At 41.4% G+C, this 13,642-nt stretch overlaps 1 pseudogene across 1 annotated transcript; it reads right to left on the minus strand.

The window, feature by feature from the left end:
* Positions 1-358: 358 nt before the first annotated feature.
* On the minus strand, positions 359-10,992 carry LOC122113955 (annotated as a pseudogene). The gene is made up of 3 exons (XR_006148490.1): positions 10,833-10,992; positions 7,626-7,630; positions 359-1,344 (listed from the first exon to the last, which is right to left on the minus strand). The product of XR_006148490.1 is annotated as a voltage-dependent anion-selective channel protein 1-like (transcript).
* Positions 10,993-13,642: the final 2,650 nt, after the last annotated feature.

Consider the following 13,642-nt stretch of genomic DNA (forward strand, 5'->3'; position numbering starts at 1 on the left):
GTGTTGTCACCATGTGATTACAATCTCACAGGCTCTTTCCAGTGTGTATCTGGAGCTCCTGGAAGTGATTTCAAACTCCGTGCAAGGGTGAAAAGAAAAACCACAACACGAAAAAGAATTATGTCCTGAATTATTGGCTTCATCATACCCACCCTCTCCACCCAAAAATGGCACGAAAAGAAATAACTAAAACACCCTGCTGACTACTTTTGGTTGTAAAAGAGGTTGGATGATGGGCTAGGGTGGAAACTGGGGCAAGAAGATCTGTCTGAAAAAGTCCCTTTCAGATGAGTCTTACACACCATCGAGCAATGAGAACTTCTCATCAATAAGAGTTAAGGAGAGCGAGGTTCGAATCTCAGGAAGTCACAATTTCATTCACTGACTCAATACAGATTAACAAAGAACCTACAGTTCATTATTAGTTTCCATTTGCCGCAATTCCTAGATTTAAAAACGAAGAAACCTGGCATCTTTAGAGCGACTACTAAGTTCTCCCCTATGCTACAGCTGAAAGGATCTTTTTTGGAATCGGGTTTCTTCTGTAACACCTTAAAGCTGAATCATCTTTAAACCTGGAGATCTAACATAATATTTAGCATTCTTGCATCCCAAACAGACAACATTAAAAGGTACACTAAATTCTGAAGGTAGCTATGCTGCTTAAAATTAACGATTGTACAGTATTCATTTATGCTTGAAATTCCAGTCCTAGACCAAGCTTGTGGCCGCCGGCGTTGACATTTTTGCCATCCAGCAGAGCTGACAGCGTCAGTTTGATACCTGGCTTTAGGGTTTGAGTGTACCCTAGTCCAATCAGGCTGGAGTTGTTCACTTTGGCCGAGAAGCAGGCATCAGGGTCGATCTGATACTTGGCTGCTATTCCAAAGCGAGTGTTACTATTCCCTGCTGTCCAGGCAAGATTGACAGCGGTCTCCAACTTCTTGTTCACCTTCTGGTAAATGGAGCCACCAAACTCTGTCCCATCATTCACATTAGTGTGAAGCTGGAATTCATCCGTCTTTTAGCCAACAGCAAAGTTGCTCTGGGTCACTCGGGACTTTGCAGTTTCAAAATTCATCTGGTAGCCTGCCAGCCAGCCCTCATAACCCAGCACCAGAGCACCCCGGATCGAAGGCCCAGCGATGTCAAAGTCCACGTCGCAGCCCAGATTGATGTGCTCACGTTTGTACCCTGTCTTGATTTTAGCATTTTTTTCCCAGTGTTTGGTGAGAAGGATGAATCGAAGGTCAGCTTCAGTCCTCGTGCAAGCTGATCCTCCACGGTAATCTCGGTACCTAGTGTGTTGTCAGTGTTCCACTTCTCAGTAAACGTCAGGCCATACTCAGTTGGTGGCTCACACTTTTAATCCTAGCTACTCAGGAGGCTGAGATCTGAGGATCGCAGTTCAAAGCCAGCCCAGGCAGGAAAGTCCATGAAACTCATATCTCCAATAAACCACCAGAATACTGGAAGTGGTGCTATGGTTCAAGTGGTAGAGTACTTGCCTTGAGCTGAAGAGCTGAGGAATAGCACTCAGGTCCAGAATTCAAGACCCACAAGCGACAAAAAAAAAGTAAGAAAGAAAGAAAAAGAAAAAAATAGACCATTGATTAGACATGACACAATTTTTTAAACAAAAAAAGAAATAGAGAAGATATTAAACTATCTTCAGAGTACTAAGAGGAAATGAGAAAGAACAGGCATTTGTATACCTCCTTAAATGCCTGAACAAGAATGATGATGACATGGGAACATTTTCACAAAACAAAATCTATGGACCTTTATCACCAGCAAATTTCCACTGAAGCATGTCTAAAAGATAAAATAGCAGGGAGAAGAATTCAGCGGAGCACATGAGTGTCAAGAAAGACTTGTGTTCCAAGAAAGTGTTCAAGTATATCTGAACTGCAACTAAGTAAAAAATAAAACAATACTTTTTGTGATGACTAATTTGGAGACTTAAGAAAAAAAACATGTAATCACAGTGTTAGACAAAAATAACATAGGATAGGAGGAGTTTGGAGTTATTCTAAGATCCCTGAATTGTTTAGGGTTTAGACTATCATAATGATGAACTTTGGCTTTGTCAGCTAGCCAGCTATGTTTTAAAACAATAAAGGATAAGAATGAAAAGGACAGAAATAGAAATCTATAACTTTCCTTGAGAAAAAGAAACCTAGAAATTCTTGATATTATCTGAAAAACTAAATAAATAGAGTGAATGTTGGATTGGGAGCAAAAAGAATGATGCTAAAAATAGACCCTAACACCAGTAATCAGAATGAATGCAAATGAACTGAACTCACCAGTTAATCACATGTTTTGGGAAGAGACACCAGAAATCTATATTTTTATTTTCTTTATTGTTATTGTAAAGGTGATATACAGAGTAGTTACAGTTACATAAGTCAGGTGATGAGTCCATTTCTTTTTGGACAATGTCACCTCTCCCTTGGTCTCTCCCAGTTTTTCCCTCCCTTCGCCACCCACAAGGTGTATAGTTAATCTTCAACACAGTGTCTAGTGAGTGCCGCTGCTGCATTTGTTCACCCTTTGTCCCTCGGTTTCTGTGCTCCCCCCTTTACTCTCCCAAAGACAGATAAACAAGATAAAAGGGAAAGAAAACAAACTTCAGCAAAGAAAAAGAAACCTTGTTTCCATTTCCTGCCGTTCATTTTGATAAATATTGTTTTAGATGATCAGATGCTCATAGGCATTGTGCCTTTGTAGACACAGGAAATCTTTCCTAGTAGATTCAGCTACATGGAACTTTTATAAAATAAAGAGTGATTGAAATGTAAAAAATGAAAATATAAAAAAATATGCTGCTATATATTAATATATGTAAAGACAATTTTAAGTAAGAAGAGCAATATCTGAAGGATCACCAAATGATTCCTTATTTAAGGAACATGTTTGAAAGTAGAGATCATTTTTTTTCCAGCACAGTTCACATAAGCCAGAACCATCCTTGGAAAGTAATAATTTGGGAAATGAAAACATCATTATCTGGCCTGAGAAAGTTCATTTCACAGGAAAACGTACATTAAAGTATGGCACCTTGAATCTTTCATTTTCCTCCTCCCCTCCCCTTCCTCCTCCCTTGATTCCTCCTTCTACTCCTCCTCTCCTTATTTTCTCTCACCATCTCCATTTTCTTTCAAGGTTGAGTCTTGCTATATTGTGAAGGCTGGCCTCAAACTCATGATTCTCAGACTCAGCCTTCTGCATAGGACTACAGGTACTTCTGTTTTTCTGTTGTTTAGTTTAGTTTTGCTTTTTGGTGTTTTGGTTCTGGTCCTGGGGCTTGAACTTAAGTACTGGATGCTTTCCCTGGCATTTTTGTTCAAGGCTAGTGTTCTACCAATTAAACCACATGTGCATTTCTGGCTTTTTGGAGGTTAATTGGAGGTAAGAGTCCTAAAGACTTTCTTGCCTGGGCTGGCTTTGAACTGTGATCCTCAGATCTCAGTCTCCTCAGTAGCTGGGATTACAAGCATGAGCTACTGATGCCTGATTAGCATGCCTGGCTTTCAATTTAGCATCTTTTTTTGTACTTTTTTATTGTAAAAACATTGTACAGAGTGGTTACAGTTACATGAGCAAGGTCATGAGTACATTTCCTATCCAGCATTGTTGCCTCCTCCTTTGTTTTTCCCCTACTATCCCTTCCCTCCCACCTCCACAACTACCCCTCTCCCTGCCAAAGTTGTGAAGTTCATTTTCAACATAGTGTCTTGTACATCTTATTGTTACAATGGGTCAACCTGTATCCCTATTTAAGCATTTTGTTTTTTCCCTTCCCCTCCCCAAATTAGAGAAGTGTTTACACAAGATGCAGGGCACCGACATCAAATACGGTGATGTTATACCATGGGGGAGGAACATAAAAGAAACAGAAAAATCACAGGGTACATTATAAATATGTTAGAAACAATAGCAAGCAAGAAAAAAAACTTGTGTCCCTATCTTGGGGTTCATTTCGCTTAACATCATCATATCTGGTCATATGTACATAGCTTTTGACCTTTTCTACTTGTCCTACACATGTACTAGTTATTGCAAATAAGGGAAACCATGGGATCTGTGTTTCTTTGGGCCTGGCTTACTTCACTTAATATAATTTTTTCAACTTAGCATCTTAACTTAAAATTTATTTTCAAAAAATTGACAAAATGACAGGAAGTTTCTAATCAATTCACCAATACAACCTGGGAAACTTTAACAAAACTCACCTAGACACTGACAGGTTAATCAGACAAAACTTAATAAAAATATCAAATATTTGAACCAAGAGAAGCGGTTCAAAGCCCAATCTAAGTGGGCCTTGGGGTTAATGCAGTTTCCCGAGATTCCTTCCATTCCGCTGCTCAGATCGTAGCAGGGTGGACCCCATTCTCCTTCTGGGACTTGTCTATACCGGTCGGAAGCTCTCATTGTCATATCTTGTTGGCCTGAGATGTCAGGTGAGAAATCCAACCAGGCTTAATGCTCTCCACATTGAAAAGATCCAAGTTAGACTCATGGAGAGACCAGGGGAGGTGAAGGGAGGTGATTACCCACAGATGGTCCTAACTCCAGATCTCTGAGTCCTACACATCCCATCCCTGCTGTGCCTTGAGTAAATTTCTGGCCCATGAAATCATTAGATGTAACACAAATCATTAGGTTATACCATGATGCTTGCTCTGTGTGTGTGTGTGTGTGTGTGTGTGTGTGTGTGTGTGTGTGTGTGTGTGTGTGTGTGTGTGTGTGTGTGTGTGTGTGATGGGGCTTGAACTGAAGGCCTGGGCACTGTCCCTGAACTCTTTTGTTCAAGGTTAGCACTCTACCACAGAGCCACAGCTCCACTTCCAGTTTTCTGGTGGCTAATGGAGATAAGTCTCCCAGACTTTCCTACCCGGCTGACTTCGAACTGTGATCCTCAGATCTCAGCTTCCTGAGTAGCTAGGATTGCAGGTGTGAGTCACTGGTGCCTGACACCACTATGCTGTTTGCTATTGCTGTCACATGCAGATCCTTGAGCATTATTCTGTGAGCTGTGCTTGAGTGTTACAATTCAGTGGCATTAAGTGTGTGCACATTGCTGGTTAACCATCATCACTGTCTATTTCTGATATTTTCCCTTCCTGAGAAGGGCCGTGGAGTTTCAGGGAAGTTCATCACACAAGAATCAGGTATGCAATAGTCTACCTGATAGAGAATTTTGGAGGAAATGCATCAATAAAACATGGAAATGTTGCAATTGAAGACCTAAAAATGGTTATTTCCCAAAATGTTTTCCAAAGCAACAAAGCAATACATGATAACCTGATACCAAACTATTCACCAGAATAGATTTAACAAGTTTCAATGTGCAAAATCAATTGAATTCTTATATTATCAACAAATACTTGTACAATATAATTTTAAAAATGCCACTTAAAAGTAAAAATGCAGTATAGTATCAAAAATTAGTCTATTAACAGTTGTTCAGAACTTAGAAAAAGATACATCTTTTTAATACACTTTAATTTTTTTGTCAGTGGTGGGGCTTGAACTCTAGACCTGGTCACTGTCCCTGAGATCTTCAGCTCAAGGCTAGCGCACTACCACTTGAGACACAGTGGCACTTCTGACTTTTTCTGCTTATGTGGTGCTGAGGAATCGAACCGAGGGCCTCATGCATGTGAGGCAAGTACTCTATCACTGAGCCACCTTCCCCCTTTTAATACACTTTAAACGAGACCAAGAGAATTCCATTCATATATGCATAGAAGAAGATAGCAATTTTCCTTCAAATTCAACACAATTCTAAATACCATTTTTTGTTGTTGATTTGCCTTATTTTGTGAATCTCACTCAGCAAGGTGATCCCAACATGAAAGAGTCATTAATGCTTTTTTTTAAATGATCATGCTGTTGGTGGCTCATGCTTGTAATCCCAACAACTCAGGAGGCTGAAATCTTTGGATCATGATTCAAAGCCGGCCTAGGCATGAAAAGTCCATAAAACTTTTATGCCCAATTAATTCCCCCAAAGCCAAAAGTAGAGGTGTAGCTCAAATAGTAGAGCACCAACCTTGAACAAAGAGCCAAGTAAGAGCACAAGGCCTTGAGCTCAAACCCCAGTACTGGTACATGTGCACACACACACACACACACACACACACACACACACACGCATGCACGCACTCACGCACGCACGCACACAAAAGTTAAAGAAAAACAATACAAAACCAAAGAAACAAAATAAAACCTTTTGGGTAAAGACTATAAATCAGTTAGACTACATTCACATTAAAAACATCTGTGCCGGGGCTGGGAAGGTGGCTCAGTGGTAAAGCACTTGCCTTGCATGCATGAGGCCCTGGGTTCGATTCCTCAGCACCACATAAGCAAAAAGAAAAAAGCCGGGGGTGGTGGTGTGGCTCAAGTGGTAGAGCGCTAGCCTTGAGCTGAAGAGCTGAGGGATAGCGCCCAGGCCCAGAGTTCAGGCCCCATGACCGGACCCCCCGCCAAAAAAAAAAAAGAAAAAAGAAAACACGTGTGCCTGTAAAGCAGGGTTTTGGGAAAACTGGGAGAAGACAAAATACGACTAGAGAATAGATTTGCCATGGACATGATCAGCAGAGATGGAGAATAGTATAAATCTGTAAATATATAAAACTTATATAGACATGTACACAGAGCAACAGATATGGAAAGGCATCTTGCGCAACAGAAAAGCATAGAAAAATCCTCAGATTCATTAGTAATAAATGTTTTTTAAGATGATTTATTTATTTATTTATTTATTCCGATGCAAGTACATGAGAGCCGTTTATTGCAAGCTTGAGCCTGGACTCACAATCGTCACCGACGCAGCGGGTCAGAGTTTTGAGCCCAAGATATTATTTTATACACTTAAAATTTGTTAAGATGCAGTCTATTGATGTCAAGAGCTGGGAACAGTTTAGAGTCTTCAATTGTCATGTTTTATAATAATGTTCATTGATATAACTACTCTGAAGACCAATGTAAACAAGACACCATATGTGCACACAATGGTGCATTGAAGGGAAAGTCATGTGAAACTAGAAACTATCTAAATATCCATCAACGTATCATGGGATTCAAATTTTGCTATAGTCACACAACAGAAAAATAAATGAGTGAATCCTAAGTTTATTATGGTATCTTGAATTCGACTGTGTATCAGGGGAAGATAAAGGAATAGTATACTAGAATTCTCTGAATTTTTCCATCTTTTTGCATATATAAAATTATCCCAACCCTGGCATGGCGGTATGTATCTATAATCACAGCTACTCAGGAGTCAAAGATTAGAAGGATCATTGTTTGAGGCCAACCTGGGCAACAAGTTAGTGAGACTCTCCTACCCCATTTCAACCTACCATGGAATGGTTCTTGTAATTCCACTTATATAGAAGGCTTAGGTGGTGCTGGCTTGGACAGGACTCTCTGAGCCTGGCCTTGGCAACTTCAGGTGGAGCTGGTTTGGACAGGGATTCTGTGAGGCTGGTCTGGTCGGTTCCAGGGCAGCTGTCTTGGACAAGACTCTGTGAGGCTGGCCCGGCCCAGTCTAGGAGGAGCTGGCTTGGACAGGGGCTCAAGAGGCTGTCCCCAGGAAAATGCCAAACCTTATCTGAAACAAAATTAAAATATTAAAAAAGGGGTAGCAGTATGTCTCAAGTGACATATGTATGGCCCACCTAGCAGTCGCAAGGCCCTGAATACAAATCCTAATATCATCAAAAAGCAAACCATTTTAACATAAGAAGTTCATTATAAGTAAATGGCTAGAATAACTTGTGCCATTCTAAATCAATCTTGTACGCCTAATTTGAAAAAAACAGCAAACCGCAGATGACACACGCATGTCAATGAATCAGCTCTCCACCACTGGAACAAAATGTGTGAGGAAGTTTACTTCTGTAGAAGAAAGGTTTACTGTGGCGCATCCTGATAGAGACTCCAGGTCACAATCAGGGCATCTATTGCTCTCTGGTATTGCTCTCTGGTAGAAGATGCTGCGTGGCAATAGTGGGAAGTGGCGACAGAGCAAACTTCTCCTCTCATGGCCAGAAAGCAAGGGAGGAAGTGGCAGGCAGCCACCCACAGACCCCTTCATGGTCATACAGTGCAGTGACCTAAGGACCTTCCCTAGCCTGACTCCTGAAGAGGTGAAGTGCCTTTAGGGCATACCTAAGCGGCATCTTTAATACATTGCCCTTTGGGGGTGTGGGGGCTTTCAGGGCCCAATCTATGATCATCTACATGAATTTACAAGCATGCAATGCTTATGTCTTAACTAGTGGCAGTATGATTGGAAACACATATGGGTGGATGGCCAACAGAGAATTCTGAACAGAAACTACGTGGTGAAGGCCTATGTAATGCACTGGTGTGTGACAAGAGGCGTTCCCAGCAGTGCTTCCATTTTGTTTGCCATGTTTTGTTTCTTTTTTTTTTTTCATGTTTTGTTTCTTGATTCGAGTGGTCCATGCAAATACAAATATGATTGTAGTGTACGCCTTTAAAAAAAAGACTGTCTTACTTACATATATACCTAGCTAATGTGAGCATGAATGTATACAAGAATTTGTTTTAAGTTGCCTGCCTTAATCAGTGATCCCAGCTCAGAGAGAACTCAGAGCGCCATTAGCTAGCGAGAACAGCTAATCCATATGCAGTTCTAATCCCTGGTTGTTCTGTAAATCCTTCCACATTTTGGTGACATTGTGGCTTTTTCAGGGATAGTGCCTTTAAATGAATAAAATGAACCACACAGAATTGCAAGAGAATCCAATTGCATTCAACTATAGTAATAAATTATTAATTTGTGTTATACTAGTGTTTTTATAATATATATAATACATCATGTGTGTGTATATATATATATATATATATATATATATATAAAATTTGGTAATAGTGGCAACATCATAATGCCATGAAAAAAAAAGCTGCAATTTCTATAAGCAGCAAAGCTCCAGATATTGCTTATACTACTATGGCTAGTTGCTGAAGTTTTATGTTAAAGAAAATGTAGTTTCAATTTGAGGTGAATTAAAAAAAAATAGTAACAGTTTGTAGGTTGGTATCAAGGCTAGCATGAGGTTACTAACGCAACTGCTTCAGGGACAAAATATGAAGAGTGTCCCGAAGCTCAGTGATCGTAACACTCATTTGTTGTTGTCACATGGAGTCTGACTGTGCAGCTCAGGCTGGGCTCACATGTCCCTCCCACCTCAGCCCAGCCTCACCAAGCACCCTCGTGCCCTGTCATGATGCAATGTGGTGGTGGTTGTTTTCAATCAAGCAGTAAGAACACGTTGTACTGAATGAAATATCAAAAATTTTAAATAACCTGGTGCCAGTGGCACACCCCCACAAGTACTAGCTACTGGAGAGGCTGAGATCCTAGGACTGAAGTTTGCCAGCTCAGGCAGCCAAATCTGATCTCCAATTACCTAGCCAAAAGCCAGAAGCCAGCACTGAGTGGAAAAAGTGGAGCAAGAGCAAGAGGTCCTGAGTTCAAGCCACAGTCGCACACCAAGTAACAAAAGAGCCAGAGAGCGGTGACCATCAGGGGCTTTGTCTTCGCGCAGGCGCACTGCTGTGCTTCAGCTGCATTCTCTGACTGAAAGTCCTCTGCAGGCATTATTCTTACACATCAAAGCTTCTCTTTCCACATTTTGCTGTTTCCTCTGCTAGAAAGAACAACCACCATAAACAGATGATCCCATAAAATGCGTATTCGTTATGGATTCCTTATGGATTATTTTTTTGAGGACTTTGACGCATTGTATCTTCAATTTGTTCCTACCAGTGCTGAAGCTCCACCTAGGGCCCTTTTTTATAATTACATGCATATTCATTACAACTAATCAGCTTCTGTACAATGGAAAGATAGAAAGCGGTTATGCAAATCAGAGAGAGTGTTGAGTGTTTTGTTAGGTGATTTCTTTTCCCCTTGGCCATGTGTCTAATGCATAAAATTAGAATCGGTCAGTCTCAGCAAATAAAGAGTAAAACAATGGACCAGTATGGGCTGCTTGCCACACACAAATGCTGTTCACATCTTTTTATCTCTGTGTTTGCAACATCGTCCTGTAGGAATACAGACAGGTAATCTTTGAAACAAGTGCTCCCAGAGCAGACAGGAGCACTAACGTACAAAAGGCCCCACAGTAGGGATGGAGGATGGGGCTGCCAGGAAGGAAACTGAGGGAGACTTACTAGAGATAAGTGCAAAGGTCAGTAGGCACACCTGATGCTAGTGGTTCACACATGTAACCCTCAGGAGGCTGAGATATGAGGATCCAGGTTCAAAGCCAGCTATGTCAGAAAGGTCTCAAAAAGCTGGAAGTGGTTGAGTGGCTCCAGTGGTGGAGCTCCAACTTTGAGCAAAAAAGCTAAGGAACAGGTAGCACCCAAGCCCCAAGTTCAAGCCCCAGTATACTCCCCTCCTTCCCCCTCTCTGTCTCTGTCTCTGTCTCTGTCTCTCTCTCTCTCTCTCTCTCTCACACACACACACACACATACACACACACACACACACACAGAGCTATCCTGGCTCTCTGCTTGCTTCCACTAACAGTCTTATTCTGTCCAATGTAAGTATAAATTCTTTATATAAGAGGAATTCACAGATCGAAAGGCAGCTCCAAAGAATTTTCTTTAGAACTTTCTTCACTTCTAACTTTGCCATTTCTGCCCTAGGCTTGGATTGCTAGCTTTTTCCTCCTAGCCCAATGGGGTGAATTGTTTCTTGGTTTCCTGTTTCCCCAGCCCTGCATAATGCAAAACGATTGGAGCTAGCACCCCAGAGTGTTTTGACTCACACCTGCCATCTGTCTGCTTAGTCACCACGCAGCCGCAGCCGTCCTTCCCCAAGTGATAATTTGTATTTGATGTAGGAATTGGTAGGCAATGATGGCTGTGTGAGGAGATTGCTGCATTCCCACTCTCCTTGATGCTGGTGATGGTAGCAACATGGCGCATTCATGTTTCAGATCTTCACTTGGCTTTTTCTTGGAACTGCCATATGTTGCTAGAGAGACATTGTCGGGGGAGAGGTGTAAACAGGAGAGGGAAAGAGATCACTTCTAAAGGCGCTGTTCTAACACTGTGGGCCCATGGCCATTACATGTAATACAATGCAAAGCCGACATTTCCAGTGAAGGCACCATCTCAGCCATTGATTTTTCCAAACTTGTCCTGGCTCTCTGCATGCTTCCATTCACACTCATTCTGTACTCATTCTGTAAGTACAAATTCTTTATATAAGAGGAAAGAGCAAATTCGTTCTGCAGATGTTCATGGAAACCAGGCAGATACAGTAACAATTGCAGGTGACCATCAAGACAATCAAAGCAAACATACTCACTTTTTTCCAGTCATGGGGCTTGAACTCAGGGCCTGGGCTCTGTCCCTGAACTTTCTCACTCAAGGCTAGCACTCTGCTTCTTTGAACCACAGCTCTACTTCCCAGTTTTCTGGAGGTTAATTGGAGATAAGAGCCTCACGGACTTTCCTATGTGGGCTGGCTTCAAACCTTGATCTTCATATCTCAGCCTCCTTAGTTGCTAAGGATTACAGAGGCATGAGCCACCAGCAGCTGGCTCTTTAACAGCTTCTTGCTCTTGCTCAGCTTTTAATCCTTCATGGCTGGTGTCACATCTCCATTTCTGGTTTTTTGCTGGTTAACTGGAGATAAGAGTTTTATGGGTTTTTCTATCTGGGCTGGCTTGGAACCACAGTTCTCAGATCTCAGCCTTCTGGATGGCTAGGATTAGCCATGTGAGCTGCTAGGGACCTGGGTTGCTCTTCCACCTGTCACCCTACAGGGGCACAACTTTCCTGCCCTTCACAAGACACAGCCTTCACACAGATCTTCACCTTGATCTTGAACTTCCCACCCTCCTGATAGTGAGAAATAAATTTCTCTTCTTTGTAAATGACCTTGTCTCAGGTGTTCTGTTACAGTAGCACAAAACAAATGAAGATGCGAAAGAGAATGCTTGTTGTTCTGGACATCCTGCGTTTGAGACAGGAGAAGGATATTAGCAATTGGAAATGTGAGGTGAACGCATAGCTGAGACTTCAGCAAGAAGTCCAGGGTGGGGGCAGGGAGGTGTCTTGGCCAGAGAATTTCAATCAGGCTGTGCTTTTGAGAGTCACTTGATGTCCCGTGAGAGGCTGCTGCTCCACTCAGGAGATTCGATTCATGAACTCCCTCTTTCTAAGCCTCTGTAAGAGCCTGCCCTCATGGAAGCAGAAGCACCGAGATGTTCTCAGATGCTCATTCTAAAGAAGAAGAGTATTGAACATAGAACCCCCCCCCCAGCTCTGTTCCTCCTTTTACTGCTCCCTTCTCACCCCCAAACTAACCTTAGCCTACCACTTGCCTCACTCGCCTAACCAGAGGAGAAGCACGTGGGTAAGTCCACCCTCACCAGCACAACGGTATCGATCTCTGCCTGCAAAGGGCCGGAGGAGAAAGCAGCAGTAATGATCAGCTGGACCAAAAGAAACGAGCTTCAGCCTTGCGGATGTTCAGAGGATGATTTTTTGAGCCCCAGTGAGACAGATGTTCCGAGAGACTTCTGTGGGGGAGAAAACTGGGAAACATCTACAAGGGAGAAGTTTAGATTTCCCAAAAATCCTCACTCTGTCAACAAAATCTCACTTGGCTATGGACACTGCCACATACCAAAGGGCATTTTCAAATGTGTGCCAGTATTGTTATTTTTTAATTTTTGCCTTTATGGTGAACGCAGTGGTATTCAGTAGATATTTTTAATGAGCTAGGCCCTAAGTGATAAGCTAATACACCCTCTACCTTATGGAGGAACCATCTTGCTACTCCAAATGATGATAAACAGCGCCTCTATGGGGAAAATGTATAATACAATGATAATGCAAAAGCTAGAAGGTGATGTTCTTTTTCCTACAGTGTTTGAGATATCTGATAGATCATAAAGTCTCCAGTTCCATCTTTGAGCATTCATTTTCTAATAAAAATTTTGGCAGAATTAGCAATAGAACCAAACTCACAAACTCAAGCAAAGTAAAAACAAATATGAAACTATAAAAACTAGAAAATGGAATAAAATGTGGCATAGTTTTCTTCATCTTGTACTTATTCTTAATTTCAAAAAATCTATTCACATGTATTTATTTAGTTTTATATCTTTAGTATTTTTAAAGTACTTTTTTCCCTGGTGTGCATAGATATCATTTAGCAAAAATCAAACAAATGGAGAGGAATGTCCAAACTCAGAGAATAAAGCACTTAACACAAATTACCATTGGTGTTCTCAAGTTCCAGGGATCATAACACATATTCGTTGCAAGAATAGAAATTTCTTCATTGTGTAGAGGGGAAATAAAGGATGCTTATCTTAACTGAATGTGTTCCTTCCCTTCTAAATAGGTTGAATATTGTATCTGTTGTGAAAAATCCATTTCTTCCTTGTCCTTTTACCAGGGGAATTCCATTTGATTAATCTAACTGGAGATTTTTAAACTCAAGAGAAGAAAAAAACTTATCCAGAAAAAGAGGAAGTTGTGAAGCCAGAAGTAGCAGCAGATGAGTCAGAAATATATCACAGGCTAGATACCATAGAGAGTCCACCTTCACCAGCACACA

Source organism: Dipodomys spectabilis, unplaced genomic scaffold (assembly GCF_019054845.1).
Source record: "Dipodomys spectabilis isolate Male_0828 unplaced genomic scaffold, ASM1905484v1 ptg000102l, whole genome shotgun sequence".
Lineage (NCBI taxonomy): Eukaryota > Metazoa > Chordata > Mammalia > Rodentia > Heteromyidae > Dipodomys > Dipodomys spectabilis.